Raw genomic sequence first — 22159 nt, 5'->3', positions numbered from 1 at the left:
TGGCATTTCTTTGGGTCAAATACATCCTGAAATAGCTAGGTTAACATTTTGCAGGATTTGTGAAAATATATTTTTGAGCTCTTGGGACGATACCAAAAAAACAAACAAAACAAAACAAAACAAAACCCTAAAAACATTTGGCCACAAACCGATAGATAACAATGAAAATCTTACAGGCATTTTACAATACAGAAGTCATAGATGTGGTCATCCTATTCAAAATAGCATTTTTAGACAATATAATCATAATTAAAAGACCAAACAATTTTGTTTTTTCCTGTTGTATTTGTATAGCTTATAATTTGTATTATTGAGCCAATAACATCAAACTGTTACATGTGTTTCTATTTCCACCTGTGTGATCACACAGCCTGCGTTATGCACTTAAAAAATTTTACACTACCTTCAAACTCTGGGAAAATAATAATGGGCAAAATTAGTATATTGACTATGATATTCTTGCTTCCTAATGATTTTCCAAAGCCTTCTGCACTAGGATCAACTGGTTAAACCTTTTCCCCATTAATATGTCCAAATATGATTCAGGAATCTCAGAGGAAACCGTGTTTAATATAATAATTTACTGCCCACTCCACCTGTGGAGCAGAATGCGGACATTATTTATACTGAAAAGAGCTTGTGTTTATTTTCTAGCAACCAGTGACTCTCTTAGGCATCTACAAGGTTACTGGAAATGAAACGTAGTTCCAAATTTCTAAATACGGTTTGTAAACAAACTTACCAGAGTATGTCTAAAAAGGTCTAAGGCTTGCTAAGACCAAACAAACAGCCTATTGACTATTTACTATCTGCTGCTCGTCAGAGGGCTTATACAAAGATGAAACCACTGATAACGGTATTTTTTTTTTTTTTTCTGTTTAGAGTATGTTAGTGTAGAACGTACACCACAGCAGCGGTTGGGGGTGGGGGAGCCCCAAACCAGTGAAATCTCAAGCTGAGCGTCTGGCTGGAGTTCAACAAGGCTCAGTGAACAGCACAGGATGGGGAAGTTCAAAGTCAGGGCGACTCTTCTGGTCTTAACTTCCTAGATTTTCCTAGATCTGGGTGCCTCTGTGTATATATTAACCTTCATGGATTTTTGCCCCCAGCAATTGTGTACAGTCAGCTCCAAAGGCACAGCTTGTGTGCTAACGTGCAAAGCCAAGTCAAAACCCTGTGCTTGGCGCTCCCTTCTAACTTTCTGGCTTGTCCAAGTCTAAATATTGACATTGCTCCTCAGTTGAGATGTTTGATACTGCTGGGGATGTAAACGGTGCAGCTAACAGTAGGATCTAATGATATATTTCTACATAGTTGCCTTCCACTTCTTTTCGGGGGGCAGAGGGCTGGATTCTCCTGTCTGCACATCACCCCTTGGTTGTTTTCCCCAAAGCTGAGCACACACAGACAAGGTAAGGTGCTCTGCAAGCCCCTCATGGCAGCTCCTCCTGTTGTCACAGCAACTCACAACAGACTCCATAGACACGGGGTTGCGGGGGAGGGGAGGGGAGCGACTGTGGGCTGGCCAGTCAACTCTCAAGAGGGTGCAAGCGCCAAAGGGGCTAGCGTATTCCCCTGTCCAGGTCCTCCGGTCCCCGCCCGGCCTCCCCACACTGGCCTTCGAAGGGGAAGCGCCTTCTCGTCGGCGCGGCACCACCCCCTCCCTGGCGCAGACAGCCTGCCAAGGGTGCCTGTTGTACATTTTCTCAGCTCCAAGTTAGGGGTGCGGCTGTGCGGGCGCTCCTAGAAATCTCTTGTGCTCGCCTCTGATGGGAGGGTTCCCGGCCTCTCGGAGAGGCGAGGGAGGCCCCCCTAGCGGCTCGGTCCCACAACTCTCTCTCGGGGCGCTGCTGGCCGCGTGGCACGGCCCAGGGCCCCCACTTGCCACCCGCTGGGGCCGGGGCGGTTGGGGCTCCGCAGCGGCTGCTCGGAGAAGTTTCATAGCATAGAGCACTCACGACACAGAACCTACCCTGAAGCCGAGCGAGACGCGAGCTCTCTCCGCCTTCAAGGGCCGGGAGGAGCGGGGGGGCCCCCGCCACTCAGCAGCAGCCACGGCTGCGCGCGGTCGCGGGTGTGCGGGGCCCCTGCGCGCGGCGCGCCGCCCGCCGCCCAACTTTGCACAAAGGCAGCATGGCACTGCCTCGCCCAGCCGCCTCGCCCGGCGCCGTGGTCGCTCTTCCCAGTCCCGGGCGAGAGGGGCTCGCCCCTTTCCACCCGCAGCCCTCCCCTTCGCCTGCCCCCACCCCGCTCCCAGGCGGGGCAGCCAGGCGGAACGCAGCACCCGGCACCTCGCTCCGCCGCCGTGGCGGCCGCCGCTCGCACTGTGACGTTAGCAGCCTTCGCGGCTATTTATATCCACACGATTGGATTTCATTCATGAAACCGGGGCCTGGTGTGTCTGTGCTCCGGGACACGGGTGGCAAAGGTGCCTCGGCTCTACGCAGACCCGACGGGCCCGGGCACGGAGGCGGATCGCCCGGGACAAACCGACACAGAGCATGGGAGACCCCGGCCCTTTCCCCGCGCTGCCGGGAGGGGAGAGTCTGGGCCATCTGTGTCCCGGTACCCCATCCCCAACATCCCACCCACTCCCGTGCCTTTGCTGGCCCTTTGTCCCAGGCTCTGGAAAAGTAAGTTGGGCCACTAACCGGCTGGGCAGCATGGCTTTCTTCCCCCTAGGAGCTGACCGGCCGCGGACTCCGAGGGAGGACATTGGCTTTTGTTTCAAAACCGAGCCCAGCTGCTGACTAAGGGCTGCGTTAGCCCAGCCTCCTCCTCCCTGGGCGGCTGCACGTGCTGGCTGGCTCCTCCATTCTGGGTTACCTTCCTCCGCGACTTGGCGGGAGGGGTCCCCCCGGGGGGCGTAGGGACGCACCGCTGACCCCGACCCGGGTCCCGAGGTGATTTACAACCTCCTGCAAATGGCTGAGTGAGGAGGTGAAATTGACTGTGGCCTCCATGGGCTGTCTTGGTCTTCCAAACCAAGACAGCCCATGCCTCCTCACAGAAACTTCTCTCTCTTCCAGGCTGACTGTGAGTTCTGAGGACAGAACCAGGGGTAGTTTTCATGCATTCGCATAAATGCTTATAGAGCGACAAGATGCCAGGTGCCTTGCCAAGCTCTACGGAGGTGACCGCGAAAGCAAACAAACGGGTCCCTGCCATCAGGGAGCTTTCAGTCAGCCTGCTAACATCAGTATGCCTTACAAAACCCATCACTCCTAGCCTGTAAAGAGATCACTGGGGAATAAAGACACAACTGTGTTCAGCTACCCAGAGGAATGAATATATTCATTTAATAAACCTTTATTGAGTAGGCTGTGTGGGGAGAGCTGGGGATACAAAGATGGAAACAATGTCATTCTTGGCCTCACCAGTTCTCAGGTAATGTGTTCCTGAGATACTGAAGGACTGGGAAAAGAGAGTCCATCCTATTACAAGGGATACTTCTTTGGCTTATCCCCCCAAAAACAGGATGCGTGAAAAAATTCTAAAAGCAAACACACTTCTCGGTCCCTCAGTTTCTTCCAGGAAACCGTCTTCAGTTTCCTGATGAATTACCCTCCAGCCAAGATTCCTAGGTGAATTCCAGTCCAGTGGATATTTCTACTCTTCCTCACTTGCTTGTATTCTCTTGAAGTCAAAGCCTTGCCTGGTGCTCTGTGAATCCCCCAGAGACTCCAGAAAATAGTGGAATCCAATGTTTTTACGAGGAATATTATCACTGGCAACCTCATTTGTTTAAGCCATTCCCACAGCAGTATCTTTGAAAATAGAGTTACCAAGGCCCTAGTCTTTGATATCAGAAAGAGAGGGTAGTGAAAAGTCAAGTACAGGTGTCTACTCCGAGAACACATCCAAGAGGTGGGTGATCATTTACTTGGCATAAAACTGACTTCCCGGCCTGGGGTGGGGGAGGGGTGGCTCACGCCTGTAATCCCAGCGCTTTGGGGGGCCAAGGCGGGCGGATCACGAGGTCAGGAGTTCGAGACCAGCCTGGCCAATATGGTAAAACCCCGTCTCTATTAAAAATACAAAAATTGGCTGGGTGTGGTGGCGCACGCCTGTAGTCCCAGCTACTTGGGAGACTGAGGCAGAAGAGTCGCTTGAACCTGGGAGGCAGAGGTGGCAGTGAGCCGAGATCGCGCCACTGTACTCCAGCCTGGGCGACAGAGCAAGACTCCTTCTCAGAAAAAACAAAAAACAAAAAACAAAAAAAAAAAGCTGACTTACGTTAGTATATTGCAAAATGACTCCATCTAGAAAGGCTTAATCAAAATACATTCTTTTCAGGTACAAATTTCTTGGGAAAAGTTAATTAACCCTGTTCACGCCTAGCAATCAGTCCTCTTCATTGCAAGCCATTTCTCATCAAATTGCCCTGGCAGCTAAAAAATAGGGTAGAAACTCAAAAGAAATGGGAATCAACGTGTATCGTGGCCCTCATATGTGGCGGGCACAGGGCTGGGTGGCTTAAAACACATTTTCTCATGTAATCCCCACAACAACTGATGAGGCAGATGCTATAATTATCCTAATTATTTTACAGACGAGGTAACAGGCATGGAGAAGTTAGTTTTCTGATGTCTTGACAGTTGCATTTGCACCTAGGGTGGTCTGTGCCGAAGTCTTATTTTATCACTGACCTGCTTTTTTAACAGCCTGCTTTTCCTCAGTTTCTTCCATTTTCTCAGTTCTAAATTTAAAAAAGTTCAGTGTCATGCTTCTCTTAAATAATAGGCAGGCGCCTATACCAGAAAGACATACAAAGACCCCACCTGGCAGGGTACCCTTCAGCTCTTGACCTCCACCCCCAGGGCACACCAAGGCTCACAGGCTTCCAAAAGATGCTCCTTCTAAAGGGGATAAAGAACAGTCAGCCATGTTGGAATTACCTAGTTGAATGCCTAAATCTGAGGGAAACTGGAAGACCTTTCAAGAAAATAAGTTGATATCAACAGTAATTCAGATACAGCAGAGGAAAAGTCATTGTCCTGGAAAGTCCCTCCAAACAAGGGCAGTGATGGGAGAAAGACGTTGCCACATGGTACTATGCAGCCCCAAACTTTACTTATAAAATCTCAGACTGTGGAAAAGTTGGAGAAAATGCAGCAAGTAGTACAGACCGTATTTTGCTAATAGGAAAAGAGAGAAAAGGAATCATATCAAATAACGCCTGTAATCACTGTCATGAGTGTATCTCTGCTCTTGTTATTTCCATGAAAACATCCATTTTTGTATACTACAATCATTGCTTGCTGATAGAATCAGTACCATTCCCTTTAAGTAAACATAAAAAATGGTACCTAAATGGAATTAAAGCAACACTGTATCTTTAAACACTTTCATGTTTCTATTGCACAAAGGTGATTTTAAAACTTTTGACTAGCTTTTATGGCAAATATTTTATCAAAGTCATAGGATTAAAAAAAATCCCACAATCTAGACATAGAATTGTTCCACTATCACAAAAGAATCCTCTCATACTACCTCTTCATATTTGCACCCCCAATCCCCAACCATTAATCTGTTCTCCATCTCTAGAGTTTTTTTATTGTGAGACTGTTATATTAATGGGAACGTAAGTATGTAATGTTTTGAGATTGACTTTGTTTTTTTGTTTTTTTACTAAGCATAATGCTCTTGAATTTCATCCATGGTGTTGAACGTATCAATAGTTCATTCCTTATTATTGCTGAATTAAATTTTTATTGCATGGATGTATCAGAGTTTATCCATTCACCCACTGAAGGATATTTGAGTAGTTTCCAGTATTTTGCTATTAATATTATGAAAAACACTTCTGTAAACATTTGTGTATAGGTTTTGTGTGAGCATAAGTTTTTATTTCTGTGGGATGAATACTGATGAATGCAATTGCTAGGTCGTATGCTAAATAAAAAACTGCTAAACCATTTTCCAGAATGGCTGCACCGTTCACATTTCCACCAGTAATGTATGAGACATCTCCACATCCTCACTAGCATTTGTATTATCATCATTTTTTACAAAATTTCACTTGTTATAATAGTTGTGTAGAGACAACTCATTGTAGTGTTACTTTGCATTCCCCTAATGAATAATAATGTTGAATATATTTTCACTGGCTTTTTTTGCCATTCTTATCTCCTCTTTGCTGAAATATCTGCTCAAGTCTTTTGCCTATTTTATAACTGTATTGTCTGTCTTTTTACTGTTGAGTTTTTAAGAGTTTAAAAAAATACATTCTGGGGTGGTAGAATTTTCAAATTTCAAATTAAGTACTACCATCCCAAGGGAACTCTATTTTCAACTCAAATATATTGTTCAACATTTCTATTGCCATCAATTTTATCAAGAACATTCTTAGGTAAGAGAAGTACTTACATAAAACTCCATAGAAAGGGTCTTTTCAGGTTTATTTTATAAGGCTGCATTTCAGTGGTTGGTAAGAAACAGAGAGACCTTAGCCGCGTGTAGCCAAGGCTGAGCCTTGTGACAGGTGCAGATGCCTCCTGGGGCCAATGCAGCTGGTCACAGCAGTGGCTTTGTCCAATCAGGACTAACCTAAGAAGAGAGATTCATGCTGTCCATCTCTCTGCTCTGGATGCAGCATGTGATGCTGTCATTGGCTATTTAGAAGAAATTATCCTGGATGATGAGTTCCAGGAGTTACAGAGAAATTTTGGGGACTAGTACTAACAGGGGTTTGAAGCATGAAAGAGAATAAGCTCATGTATGGCCCATTTTAAAAATAAGTGTTTGATAGAAAGTATATTGAGAAACAGTTGTTGGAGTAGATTCTTGCAGTTAAGCCAGTGGCTTTAATAACACCCGACAACTTTTTGGCATCCTAAAGAGGAAGAGGCTGGTGACATATTTATGCTGCTCATGCTTATGGATTTTCTGACTTTTAAGGAAATGCTTCTGGACTACAGAGGAGAATAAGAAGGCTGGGCACTGGCCTTTAGCAGTGGTTTAGTGGCAACTTCCTTGTACAAATCATTTTACACGTTAGCTTCTAGCAATGAGGTCAGTCTGGACAGCACGGGCCTAATAGGCTGTTGGGCTCCAGCTAGTGATGACAAACAGGAAAGACTGACTGTTCTGAGGCTCTTCATTAATGCTAAGTATTGATGGTTCATAAAGAAAATGACTTGACCTCCTGGGACCTCTGTTTCTCCTAAAATACCTTATTGCGTTCAGTCACTCTAGTATTTCTGCTAAAGTAGATGCTTCTCCAAGGTGCTTCTGAGTCAGACAAGTCTCAAACAAGATGATGTCCAGCCTTCCATCTAGGGTCCCTTCCCCAGCTTTCATGTCATGGATATGTCAACATCAAGGCATAACCTACCATCACTAACCCTTTCTGTCCCAAATACCACAGGCTGTCTTTGAACGAATATGTGTGTTCATAGTTTTTGCACTTGGGTAAAAGTGAAAGACCCTTCAGCCTGAGTGCCCCAGCTCTGCAGGATTTTGACTACTTGGGAATTATCTCAGGTGTTACTCAGACCAACTCTTCAGATCTCCAAAGATCCTATTTTCTTCCCACTGTTCTGGGGGAAATCGCAGCAAGTTTTGGTGTGGGAATCAACTAAAAAGTGATGTCTTTTTCCTAAAAGCTACAGGTGGAAATTAACTCTTAGGTTTGCAGTCCAGTTATGACTGTTGGTATTGACGTGGTTTCCAGGAGAAGCGTCTTCCTTTTTTTTTTTTTTAAAAAAAAAGCATAACTTTGGAAACAAATTTATAGATAAATACTCAGGCTAACCTAATGGATCTATTCTTGGCATTTCCTATGATTATCCATTTAAAAACAGAAGCATTAGATACTGTGTACTTTTCATTGTTAGTTCTATGAAGACAAAGTATCTTTTCCATTGCAGTTTCTATTTTACTGGGCACCAATGAAATGTAGGCTATTTACTGAAAATTAGACCAAAAGGCAACCTTTTCTTATAGCACGTTAAATTATTTGTGTAGGTTTGCCTAACGTCCTTTCTGTGTGGATTCATTCATTAGGTTTTCTGTTGGGGTAGGGTGAGTTTGGTAAAAATGTGATTTTGCAAATTTTGCAACTCTAACTGCAGTCTTTCTGTCAAAATTTGTCCTACCAAGATGGTGTTCCACTGGTCTAGCTCAACATGCATAAGAGGAGGTAGAAAACAGTTTTTATGGTCATCTGTCTGACTTTGTTTAGGCATGGCATAGCAGATTGGAAAACATGTATGTCACAACTCTAGAAAAGAAAAAGACAACAATTTAATGTATAATGTGTATCTTTGACATTTTAAAAAGCAAAAATATGATTTTATACTGGAAAAAATCTACATTTGAGAGAAATTTATTTCATGAACTACATTCTTAATACTACAAAAGGTGTTAATGCTAGATTCCAACTTTACCTAATTAAAAATAAATTACATTTATGTGTCATAGCACATTTAAGGCTATCTTGCCTGACCACCTGTTTCATATAACTTTCTCTTTATGAAACAAGTTTAAAAAACCAAAAACGAAACACAGATTAAAGGGATCAGAGGGTAACAGAAAGAGAAAGAAAACGGTATTGTATTTTGGCCATCTCACTAACTAGGATGTAATTCTGTGCTACTTCCTTAACCCACTGCACCGCAAAGTTCCATATATCAAATGGGGACAAGAATAATAACTTTCCAAAAAGTCCTTAAGGGGACTAAATGAAATAATGTTTGTGGAAAATGTTTTGTAAGATGTAAAGCTCTATACCTACTCGTAAGTGTAAAAATGGGCTCGTTATGAGGCCCCTTAAACAATGCTGTGCAGCATAGGGTATCATTTGATTTAGGAGTGCCAAAGATTAATAATATAGCAACTGTATCATTCCCCCAACTCCTCCCTCCCCAAATGTTCACTGTAAGTATTATACATAAAAGCTTCCACCAAATTGTAGAGGTAGAAAATTTAGTATTTGAGGTTTGAATGTTCTGCTCTGCCGTTGACTTGCAACTGCTGTGTTTTCTCCCATCTGTACAAGTTAGCTAAACTACATGCAGAAACTAGGAAAATAAGTGGACTACAAATACATACACAAACACCCTATTTCAGAAAAATAATTTCCCCTATGTTCATATCACATTTTCCTGCATACCAAGCATCTGTAATATACATGTCATTTAATCTAACCCTGCTCTTCTGACTATGTGGATGCAAAGCTTTTGAAGTAATTTAGTGTACAGTACACTAACTTGTGTATAGATACCACTTCAAAAGGAATACAAGTGCTTTAGAAACACCAGTGTCCTGGAAGGAGACCTACCCATCAGTTCCTGGAAAGAAGCTGAATTGTGAGGCTTTCCTTAATTGGCACCACCACTCCTTTCATAATGGTTCCTAATCTAAAAGCAAAGATGACCTCACTTCTTGTGCTGGACTCAATAATATCCTCTCTGCACACAATTTCAGAGTATCCTTAGCTCTGTAAATATTTATGCCTACTTTAATATTTCACATGACCTAAATTTATCATTTGGTAAACTCCCCCTTTATGGTCAAGTAGTTAACTGCATCACATGTGGGTGACATAAGCTATTAAACACTTCAGGATCAGCATCGAAGGTGCACAATCACTTAGCTTGTAAACATAAGCCGATGATTCCAGGGATCAGAGGCTAAGGCTCACATCCTGTCACGGTATCAATCTTAGAGGAGCTTGAAGATTTGGTGAGAGGCACGGAAGCTTCATGCTTCTCCATCCCCATGGTGCTTTGAATGGCACTTTGGGCAGGAAAGTGCATAGTCAATGGTTGTTAATAATGGTAATTGATTTGGGAGGCCAAGAAGGGCAGATTGCCTGAGGTCAGGAATTTGAGACCAGCCTGGTCAACATGATGAAACCCCATCACTACTAAAAATACAAAAAATTAGCCGGGCATGCTGGCAGGCGCTTGTAATCCCAGTTACTCAGGAGGCTGAGGCAGGAGAATTGCTTGAACCCAGGAGGCGGAGGTTGCAGTGAGCTGAGAGCATGACACTGCACTCCAGCCTGGGCCACAGAGCGAGACTCTGTCACCGCCCCCTGCCCCCAAAAAAAGAAGATTACATGATAAAACTTTTATAAGACACATTAGTTATAATTTCTTCTAATCACTCATATATAAAGGCCAGGTATATGATTTATGACAAAGCTGGAATTTTAAAGCTGGAATTTTAAAACAGTCTTTTATGGTGTTATCTGTTCTACTGTGATCACTGTCAACACTGATCACCCATGAAAAGGCACTTTGAAATCATAAAAAATGTTTCACAAAGATTACAGTGTCATAAACAAGTATGGGACTAGTGCGCATGATAATAATAAACACCAAGATCATCACCTGTCTTTTTAAGCTGTAATAATACTAATTAGCACTTAGTAAGTACCCACTATGTGTTGGACATGGAGCCAAATGCTTTTACACTCACTTTCATTAACTCCTCACAATGACTTAATGAAGGAGGCACCACTATTATCCCCATTTTATAGATGAGGAAGCCGAGGATCAAAAAGAGCAAGTCACTTGCCACAGGTCAAATACTTAGAAAGTATTATTCATCTTAAAGTAGGCACTACTGACAGAGAAAGATTCTACTTTCATATAATTAGCATTTCATATTTACCCTTCCTTATTCATTCAAAGTATTGCTGATTACAATGCATGACATCACCCTGTATACTTACTTGAAAGACTAATGGGCTACAGCTCATCTTAAATTCTGGTATCAAACTCAGGTAAACTACCTTAGTATTTTATATATCCAAAGTTTCATGTAGATTAAAGGTTGAGTAGAGTTGAAGAGAACTGATCTCTATGACGTGACAACTTCAGGATTCTTGGGGTCTTTGACAAACAGCCAATACTTGCGGATCAGGTGTCGATGAGCAATATGCCCTCACAACCATGAATTCAAAGAAAACACAATTTGTGGGAAAATACACAATGCAATCTTTAGTTCATTCCTTGGGATTTCCTTAACAAATTAAACTACTGCTCCACTTCCTGATGAAACAAGCAGGATACTACAGTGATTGTACCTTGTGCCAGCAAGGTCAGGTTGATGAGATAAAATGGGAAAGTCATGCAGAAAAACACACAGCCCATTTCAACAGATGGAGTTATTATAAAATTTCATTTAACTATATGGACAACATGGGTAAGGTTAGCCTCCTCGTGAGTGTATCGTTTGTTCTCAACTATTCAAGTAGAGAATAAAGATTTCTCGATGCTTAAGTATCCATATCCATTCAGTGGGGGAATAAGCTATACACACAAGACCCCATTAGTTCTAAAGTGAGGCTTCTTTCTTCTTAATTCTTGGCCAATCCCATATCCTTGCTGAAGGCTCGGCTTCTCTCATGCCTTTCTCTGAAGTTACATGGCACCTAAAGAAACAGTGGCATTTGTGTGGGATGAATACCAAATGAGGCACTCCTAGGAAACAAAAAGTAGTACCTAAGCGACTTTTGTCTTAACAGTTTTCAATACCTCAATCCAAACAATTCCTCTTTTTAATAACAGAGGTGATATGCCATGTACTGTGAAGATAAGGAGTTCTGTTTTCTATAGAAAGAAATCTATCACACCTGTTGTTTTTATAAGCATTATCATTTATACTGTAATTACAGTATATAGTATACTGTTATTACAGTGATAACAGTATAGTCTAGTGTAATAACAGTATCTTGTTTATACTGTAATATTTCTGGGCTTGATGTTTCTTCTAGATAAAACAGTTGAGGTGGCTAATGATGAAAAAAAAGCATATATATCCTGAACAATAGTTTATAAATAGAAACACAAAGACACATGAAAAACCCTTTGAAATTCACTTTCAGTTTATACTCTTTCCTACTACACATTAATGAGGGACTGAGATATTGGGAGATAGTAAAATGTCCTGTTACAAGAAACATTAAGTTATATCCAGTGTAATTTTAAGCTTTAAATTTACTTTAACTCTATTCTATGTTATTGTGGTTTAATCAATTAAAGCGGTAAACTTGGCTAATTATAACCATTACCTTTTTTAAAAGTGTATGTGTGTGTGTGTTTGTGTGTAGTTTTATTTATTTATTTATTTGCCTCTACAAACACAATGAACATTAGCTTGGTGAGAATATAGACCATTGGCTTGAAAGTAGAAAACGCCTCAAGCCTGGCAGTTATCAGCTCCTGTGGGAGAATTTCCTTGGGCAAGTCAAGTCACTTCTCTGAGTCCAGTTTCCTCCTCTGTAAAATGAAAGTGCTCTGAGTGGAGTAAAAGAGTTTATGACAGACCAGAGTACCAGGGTTATTACACTCTTCATGTTGAAATTATTATAAAAATACAGAAGATATAGCAGTCTCAAAAAGGCTTTACACTTTTATTTTGGAAATATTTAAAAACATATTCAATGAGCACTGAATGAATTCTTTCCATGTTCTTCTTATTAAATTAAACTGACAGTTTTATTATTTACTCACTGATGGCTATCATTTGGCTTGGGTTTAGGGTTGCCAGATGAAATAGAGGACACCCAATTACATTCAAATATCCCATGCAATATTTGGGACATACCTGTACCAAGAGATTATTCAGTTTGTTTAAAATTCAAGTGTCAGTGGTGTCGCGTATTCTTATTTGTTAAATCTGGAAACCTACTTGAAAAAAAGGATGAGAAAGAGGAGAAAAATTGGATGGAAGGAAAGGTGACAAAATCATATTTGAAATTACCCAAATAGTGAATTTAATAAATAAAAGGAGATAAGTTGGTCAAGTAACATTTCCCAAAGTGTGTTCTGTTGTACCAGCCCTGAGTGAAACTATTAAAAAAAGGGAAATAGTCTCTTATTATTTAACATAAATGGTCAAGTTTCAGAAATAGTTCATATTTTATCCTCTTCTTAAAGAAAATTATAATTTCTAATAAGGGTTCTCAGGGCATTTATATGTGAAAGTAAATTATGCATTTATAAGAGGGAAATAGTCCACCTTGAGCTACCCATACTTATTTGACAAGGGGAATCTTTTCTTTTCTTTCTTTCTTTTTTTTTTTTTTCTTAAGATGTAATCTCGTTCTGTTGCCCAGGCTAGAATGCAGTGGTGCCATCTCTGCTTACTGCAACCTCCGCTTCCTGGGTTCAAGCAATTCTCCTGCCTCAGCCTCCTAAGTAGCTGGGACTACAGGCATGCACCACCACTTCCAGCTAATTTTTGTATTTTTAGTAGATGGGGTTTCACCATGTTGGCAAGGCTGGTCTTGAACTCCTGATCTCGTGATCCGCCTGCTTCGGCCTCCCAAAGTGCTGGGATTACAGGCGTGAGCCACCACACCCAGCCAGCAAGAGGAAACTTCTTTATGGTTTTAAAATGCCACAATTCAATTCACGTGTTAACTGAACACATTTTGTGAACATCAGAGTAAATAACAAAAAAATGCTGTGCAGACATGGATCAATCATGCACAGCAACATAACAAGAATGCTTCCTTTTGATTGAGCAGGGCAGTTATTCAAGGAGTATCTGTCCTGAGCTATCCCAAACCACAGAGAGTTGCCAGCTATCATTATGTAGCACAAATACTTCCATTTAAATTGCCAGACTATTGTGTACCAGCAATGCTGATTATAAAACAGAGTAATTAGGGGAGCAGAGAGGCAGCTGACTCAGTGTAAGAAAGCCTTCCCTTAGTCTAAATTTGTGGTCTACAATGTGTCAGTTACAGATACTCAGAAGGGTCCAGAGTTTGAACGCAAGGGAAACAGGAACCCATATGTGCATCAAACTTGTTTACAGCTTGAAAAAAGAACATATCACTATCTTGAAAACTAAGGATGTGCTATCACAATTGATGAAGTATTTTTCATTTAAACATTTTGTTACATTTATAACAACTTTTAGTTATTAATTTTCTCACTCAACACATTGAACTACTATCATGTGGTATTCTGCAAAAGTATCACAGTGGGCCTCATTTGTTAATAGTCTGGTAACACGGTCATGCATCCCTTAACAACAGGGATAGATTCTGAGAAACATGTCCTTGGGCAATTTCATCATTGTGCAAACATCGTACACTGTGCTTACACAAACCTAGATGGCATAGCCTACTACATACCTAGGCTATATGGTATAGCCCGTTGTTTCTAGGCTGCAAACCTGTACAGCATGTTACTGGATTGAATCCTGTAGGCAATTGTAACACAATGATCAGTATTTGTGTATCTAAACATAGAAAAGGTACAGTAAAAATATGAATAAAAGATTTAAAAAATGGTACGCCTGTATAGGGCATTTACTAGGAATGGAACATGCAGGACTGGAAGTTGTTTTGGGTGAGTCAGTGAGTAAATAGTGGGTGAATGTGAAGGCCTAGGACATTACTACACATTCCTGTAGACTTCATAAACACTGTACTCTCAGGCTACACTATATTCATAAGATAATATTTTTCTTTCTTCATTGATAAATTAATCTTATGTTACTATAACTTTTTTATTTTGTAAACTTAATTTTTAAAAAACCTTTTGGCTATTTTATAATAACATTTGGCTTAAAATACAAACACATTGTATAGCTGTACAAAAATATCTTCTTTGTATCCTTATTGTGTAAGTTTTATTATTTTTTAAAGTGTTTTATTTTCATGTTTTTACTTTTTAGACTTTTTTTTTGTTAAAATCTAGGACACAAACACACACATTAGCCTAGGCTTACACAGGGTCAGGATCATCAATATCACTGTCTTTCACCTCCACATTTTGTCCCACTGGAAAATGTTATTATCAAACACAGTAATTAGGGTAGCAGAGAGGCAGCTGACTCAGTATTAGAATGCATTCCCTTAGTCTAAATTTGTGGTCTACAATGTGTCAGTTACAGATACTCAGAAGAGTCCAGAGTTTGAACGCAAGGGAAACAGGAACCCATATGTGCATCAAACTTGTTTACAGCTTGAAAAAAGAACATATCACTATCTTGAACATTAAGAATGTGCTATCATGATTGATGAAGTATTTTTCATTTAAACATTTTGTTATATTTATAACAATTTTGTCTTCTGGGGCAATAACATATATGGAGCTGTCCTCTCCTATGACAATAACAATGCCTTCTTTTGGAATACCTCCTGAAAGACCAGCCTAAGGCTGTTTGACACTTAACTTAAAATATATATAAACAGGAGTACATTCTAAAATAACGACAAAAAGGATAGTAAACACATAAACCAGTAATAGAGTCCCTTGTTATCCTTATCAAATACTATGTGCTGTACCTAATTGTATTAATATGTTCTATACTTTTATATGACCGTCAGCTTCGTACATTTGTTTACAGAAGTAGCATCATAGAATGTGAGTAATGTGTGGTGTTCAGATGGCTGTAATGTCACTAGGAAATAATTTTTCAGCTCCATTATAATGTTATGGGACCGCTGTCGTATGTGCTGTTCACAGTTGACTGAAATGTCATTATATGGTGCAGGACTGTAGTCTTCTGAGGGACTTAAATGGTTCCCAAATTGGTGCAGTGGTGCAGCCACCACCAAGCCTTACAGTCAACACAAATTCCCCTTTTCTCCCATCCTCAAAACCAACCATACTGAATCAAATGCTAAAATGATATTGAAAGTGCTAAAAGGCAGATCCAAGTGAGTAAGTAGTGGTAAAAGAAAAAAAAAAAAGGTTTTTGGATAACTTGGAAATTTAATAACATGCTTCTGAATAACTGAAAGAGATTCATAATTACTTGTCCAATGGTAATGATATTTATTGAATGCTCACTCCATAGCTGACACACTGTTCAGTGCATTTCCCACTGTATCTCATTTACCATTCCCACTGCACAGACATGAAAGCTGAGGTATGGGAGGTTAAGTCACTTGTGAAATACCACATACCTAGAAAGGGGAGTTCAAGGATTAAAACTGAAAGTCTAAATGAAACTCAAATTCACAACCATAATACAGTATTACTGAAAAGTGGAATGACTTACTGTGACCAGACACCACTTGTGAGTGTCTGCCAGAACAGATACAGACCCCACAGTTAATCTCATTAAAAAGCCAGTAATTGGATCCTCGGGACATGTGGTGAAAAGACTCAGTACACAAAACAGCCAATGTCAAACTAAAGGAGGCAGAAAAGTCAAGCACCTCTAGAGGAAAATCATAAGGAACTTGAGGTGAACCCATTTTTATATGCATAAGGTTGAAGCCTGAAAAAATTTAGTTTTGAGCACAGCATGTTATAAAGAACACTAATGGGATTCTAAATTTTCTGAAAATATGTCCAATATAAAAATGTTAAACTCTCATTTCTTTAGAAGCTCAAACTTCTGAGCCAACCGTCTTGCAAAAGGAACTTGACAGATTTTAGTTTTTAAGAGGTTTGGGATCTTAATATTGCATAGGTCAGAGAAGTTAAAATTTTTCTTTTTTATTTGAAGAGTAGGAATAAATGGATCTATAGGGCAAAACTTGGAATTGAAACACTATATAGATATGGATTTCCAAAACATTTTTTTTCAGGAGAATCTCACAAAATATCAACCATCAACCACATCTTTAACACAGAAGACAGAGTAGAAGCTTTTTGGGTTTATGTTGTTGTTTTGTTTGTTTGTTCAAAAAGGGGTCTCACTCTGTCGCTCACGCTGGAGTACAGAGGCACGATCACAGTTCACTGCCTTGACTGCCTGGGAAGAGGTGATCCTCCTACCTCAGTCTCCTGAGTAGCGGGGATTACAGGTGTGCACCACCATTTCCAGTAAATTTTTGTATTTTTAATAGCGATGAAGTTTTGCCATGTTGTGCAGGCTGGTCTCCAAATCCTCGGCTCAAGTGATCCTCCTGCCTAGGACTCCCAAAGTGCTGGGATTACAGGTGTGAGGCACCGCACCCGGCCCAGAGTAGGATATTTAAATAAAAAGGCTTCATTTTTGTAATTAATATAGTGGCATCTTCATTTTGGTAAACTATTACTTTGGTGGTGTCCAGTGAGCCCTGCCTCTCAGTATATACAAATGATAGTACATCAGGACTAAGTGGTCAGGAATGCAAAGTTGCCGCAACATTCAAAAATCAGTCATAAATCACCACATTAGTAAAATAGAAAAGCATATGTTCATTTCAACAGATACAAATAAGCAACTGGTAAAATGTAACACCTATCTGTGATTAAAAAAATACAAAACAAACTGTTATCTGAGTGTTTAAAGCAAGGGAAAGGCATGGCCACATATTTGCTGTTTAGGCTGAAAGGTTCTTTATGAAACAGTCACAGTTCTTGCTCTTGGAAAAGGGACCTACAGTATGGCACTCTCTGGGAAAAGTTTCCAGGGATGTGGGAGAAAGCAAAATCTAGACATCTAACTCCACCATTTGAGGAACAATGCCAAATACTGATTGCCAAGTGAGCAATAGATTTACTCCAGATCACTTTAAAAGCTACATGGACAAGAAAGGACTCAGACACACAGTCCATTAAAAATGTGATTGCTTTACACATCACAGGCAGCAGTGCTAATGGATGTTGCTCACATGTTTCTGAGCCTGGCTGCTATTGGCTGAAACAAAAATGAAACAAACAAACAAACAAATAGCTGAACTTCTCAGTCCTATAGTGATGGCTCTGGCAATAAAAATAACAGGCAGGAGTCAGAAAACCTGAGCGCTAGTTTTGTCTCTGCCACTTTCCAGTTATGTGTACTTTGGAAAGACACTTTATCTCTCTGGGCCTGTTTCTGCAACTAAAAAATAACTAGATGGAATGAATCAGAACCGGGAGTCAATCCTGGCTCTATTCTTTACCATCTAAGTGATCTGTGCCTCAGTTTCTACCTCTGAATAATGGGAAAGAAAACTCAAAGTGTTTCTTTGAAGATTAAATACAATTACGTAAATGGAGCACTTAACATATTCACTGCACATATTAAACACACAATAAAGGCAGATGTATTAATGTTAAGATTGATCTATTAAGCTCTAAAATGCCATAATAATAAACAGTAGGCTGGAAACACTAATTTGTTCTGACATGGAGATTGGTAGGTGTTGTAGAAAGCTTTGAAATTCTGTGTATCCTGCCTATCATCACAGGTGGTACTGTAAGAAGCTTTATAATTTTAGCAGAGAGGAAAACAGAAGGGTAGACATTCTTGTATGATTTAATCTTGGTAATGTACCAATGATTTCATTACCATGTGCAAAAAACTATGATGACATTTCTTATACTCTGTTAAGTACTAAGTGAAAAATCTAATTAAATGATGCTTCCATAGAATTTCCATAGAATGTAATTAATGTGACAACCAGAACCCCCTATTGATTATGCTGGTGAATTTAATCAAATAGTATGTTTACGTAAGTAACACAACAGAGTCTGACGTCTAGTCAGACATGTGGTTCTTGCCATTTGTAAATAAACTACTCACACGAACAAAATGCTCCCTTAGAGAACTAGAAATTTAATAATCTGTATTTGTAACATAATATATTGTACCAAATAAATGACTGTTTTATCTGAAAGTCATATTCATAGTATCTGTCTGAGAGTTTGAACTATTTGGTTGGATGGAATATTAATACTGGAAATATTCTTGAGTGGGGTTTAAGTTATATTCCTCTTGGATCATGCCCCCACCATACATCTGATGCTTTCTTATTTATGGGCGATCATAATCAAGTCGTAAAGAACTTGAAATGATTACAATTAGATTGCATTTTCTGTAACCTCTTGGGCTGCTCTGGCAGCTACCCCTACTGGCCTACACGCTTTGATGTCAGTGGGTGCTGCCTTTTGGCAGCTACCCCGTTGCTTACCACTGCTAATATCCATGAGCTTGTTATTACCACTTCAGGAAGGTTTTTTGTCACCATCATGTCCACAGAGCTGACAGCAGGATTGTGGTCATTGTCAAACTCTCCCCTTCTAAAGATCTTCTTTATCTTTTCATTGACTTGGGGTTCGTGGGGGTGGAGGGTGGTAAGTATGGGGATTCACTAACTCTACCCGTACTGTACTCAGAGAGTCAACTGTGCTTTACCCAGCCCCTCTTTTTCTTCTAGCCCTTCAACCAACCAAAGGAAAGGGGTGTGGGGCTGTCATTCTCAAAGGACCCTGGGGCTTCCCAGGTGACTTCAGTTGGTCTTCTGTTGATGTTCAAGAGGCACTGTGGCATGCCATGCAAATTACACTCAAAATAGAGCTCACAAAAATGTCCTTGTGAACACACAGGAAACCTTGTATTCAGGAAGAACATACTATGAGACACAGTATGCCTACAGCTGGACACATCTGGATTAGAACCCTGGCTCCACTGCTTACTAGTGGTACAATTCTGGATGTATTATGTGACCTTGCGGAAGCTCCGCTTTCTCCTCTCCAAAAGGGGGGCAAATAACACTGGTGCATTAAGTATATTGCTGCTCACACAATAATAGCACCATTGTGAATATTTTACATCAACATATAAGTAGGCTGCCTTCTACAATAAAATGAATACAATGATGTAGTAAATACAGCCTCATAAGAATGTCACATGGATCTAGATTCAGAGTGAAAGCTTGTCTGAGAACCAGCTTAACAATTTTCAAACTATGTGACCTTGAGAAGCTCCCCCAACCTCTCAAATTCTTAGAGATGGGGGGACTTAACCATACTCACCTAGGATCAGCGTGAAGTTCAAATGCATTGCTGTATATATGAAAATGCTTTTACAAGCTATACATTCTAAGGAAGATAAGTTATTTTTCTATCAATATGTTATTGCAATGCTATTAATGCAGTGGTGATTTATAACCTTTTTTTTTTTTTTTTTTTTTTTGAGACAGAGTTTCCTTCTGTCATCCAGGCTGGAGTGCAATGGGGTGATCTTGGCTCACTGCAACCTCTGCTCCTGGATTCAAATGATTCTCCTGCTCCAGCCTCCTGAGTAGCTGGGATTATAGGCATGCACCACCACACCCGGATAATTTTTGTATTTTTAATAGAGATGGGGTTTCACCATGTTGGCCAGGCTGGTCTCGAACTCCTGACCTTAATTGATCCGCCGGCCTTGGCCTCTTAAAATGCTGGGATTACAGGCCTGAGCCACTGCAACTGGCCCATTTATAATTTTTTTTTTTTTTTGTACCTTTGATCCAATGATAGGATCGTTGTAAGGGAAATTTTCATAATGAGCCACAAATTAGAAAATGTCTACGCATTATAAAGTTTATATGCAGTTAGCAGTCTGTAAATCTTTGTTGGAACTAAAATCAAAATAATCTGGTTGTCCGTGACCACCAATATAACTCTTCCCAACAGAAAAAGAGATACTTACCTACAATAGACAATATATCAAAATACGCCCAATGACTGATAAATACAAGTGCACAGACATCACAGGGGAGGAATAATGATCATTTAACAGTAACCATTTACAGGTTTGTCTCAAATTGCAAATGCAAAATAAAGTCGAAAGTATTTATAAAGTCCAAATTGGATCTTATGTATAAAGTATGCTCTTTATACAAAATAATATTTGTTGCTTTTTAGGGAAATTTCCATACTTCAGGAAGAAGCAAATTATATAGTATTTTTTTCTGTATAAAATAATTTTCTAGGTCTTTATCATAATTTTGTTTTCCTCTAAAGAAATTTTCCATTTAAGAAGTATTTAAAACTTCTGTCCTTTGGTAAGTCTTAAAACAATTTACCATGATCTTGGAAAAAACTGCTGGCTCAGTCAATTTTGGGGAAGTAGAAATAGTTTTTTAAAATGTTCTGATTTCTGGTCCCATCGGAACAATTTTATCTTCTTTCTGAGTCAGTCTTGGTTTCCCAAGCAAGTAACCTGTACACTGACAATACTGTGATTCTACTACTTTAACTCTTCAAAGCAATGCCACTTAAAATATCTACCAGTTTCAATGTATGCCATTCCTAATCTAGAGTTAGAATATCATAAATAATCCCCAGCCATGTTGTTAGGACTGAAAATCTGTTTTCTAACATCTAAATAGTCTTGATTGTAATACAGATCACGGCTACAGATGTGATGGCAGAATTCTCCCAAGAAGTATTGCAAAAATGTATAATTTGCAACCAAAGCAATCTGCATAAACAAGTGATCACATAAACAAACCACACCATTTGGTTTGACCAAAAGTTATGGCAGGAATGTTCTCAAAGCCACTCATTGCTGTATGGGTAGGCACTTTTCATTGCCCTCTGCTCCATACAGAAACCCGAATGGCTCAGCAAATATTGACTGAATTATAATTTTGATGTCATCAACCTTTTTCTTTGCATACTTGAGGTTTGTATCTTGCTCCCAATTTCAGATGATGAAAGTGAATTTAATCAGCAAATATTCTGACTACAATAAAAGAGATCCTGAAAGATAAATTCTCAGGTATTAGAAGAGGCTTTTAGGGCAACCCTGCAAAAAGGCTCCTTTGAAAGTTGCACCCTTTGCATAAAAATGTCTCTCAGAAGAATAAAATATTTAGATAGCAACATTACAACAGAAAGCCTCTGCTTTAGAAAAATGCATATTCAGGCTCTCCCTTTGTCTATCTAGGAAGCTTCCTGTGGTTAGTCATCACCTTTAAAACATGAGGTCATGTGTTCCATTGGAACAGGAAAAATATTTCAGATCTGTGGTCCTCCAAAAGATATCCAAAGCATTTGTAAAAGCAGTAATGGTTTTTGTGTTATGTTGCTACTAAAATTCACAAGTTAGATACCTTCCTGTGTCATCCTTCCTTATACCTGTATCAAGTAATTTAGTATCACTTTCCAAATTGTAAGTTCCCTGAAATATTTTCTTTGTTCCACACATTACCAATGATAGCATCTAATAATGGTTCTTAGACTATTAGGTAACTCCTCAGTGAATAAATGATTAGGTAAGTAGTCATTCAGTAATACTTAAGGATTGTTTCAAAATGAATTTCCAACTGAAGGGAAAAAACCTTGATTTGTTTGCCTTGACACATCTTGTCACCTTTCCCCACTGTCTCACAACATTCTCTACCTCCAAATTCATGAAAAATGCACAAAAAAGACCTACTAAGCTTGGTGCATGTGTTAAGGCAGACAATACATGCAAACATAAAATATAATCTTTGCAAAATAAGATTTTTCTTTTCCATCTTTGTAAAAATATAATGCATGCAACGTTATTTTCT

General features: G+C 39.8%; 1 protein-coding gene across 20 annotated transcripts in view; it reads right to left on the bottom strand.

Moving 5' to 3' along the window:
- RHOBTB1 (Rho related BTB domain containing 1) overlaps positions 1 to 22159 on the bottom strand; it is a 132563-nt gene that overhangs the window by 72466 nt on the left and 37938 nt on the right. For 4 of the 20 annotated variants that reach the window (XM_054435790.2, XM_063669945.1, XM_054435800.2 and 1 more), the window contains exon 1: positions 1973 to 2273. The exons of 3 other annotated variants lie outside the window; for them this stretch is intronic. The gene's annotated coding sequence lies outside the window, so the exon portion shown is untranslated. Of the gene's footprint in view, positions 1 to 1968; positions 2327 to 2651; positions 2835 to 22159 lie in introns of those variants that run through there. 13 more of the 20 variants (XM_054435786.2, XM_063669947.1, XM_063669944.1 and 10 more) reach the window with 8 other exon arrangements.

The sequence above is a fragment of the Pongo pygmaeus genome, chromosome 8 (assembly GCF_028885625.2).
Source record: "Pongo pygmaeus isolate AG05252 chromosome 8, NHGRI_mPonPyg2-v2.0_pri, whole genome shotgun sequence".
In the NCBI taxonomy this organism is placed as follows: Eukaryota; Metazoa; Chordata; class Mammalia; order Primates; family Hominidae; genus Pongo; species Pongo pygmaeus.
The sequence above is the reverse complement of the archived record's forward strand: the minus strand, read 5'-3'. Positions and strand labels throughout refer to the sequence as shown.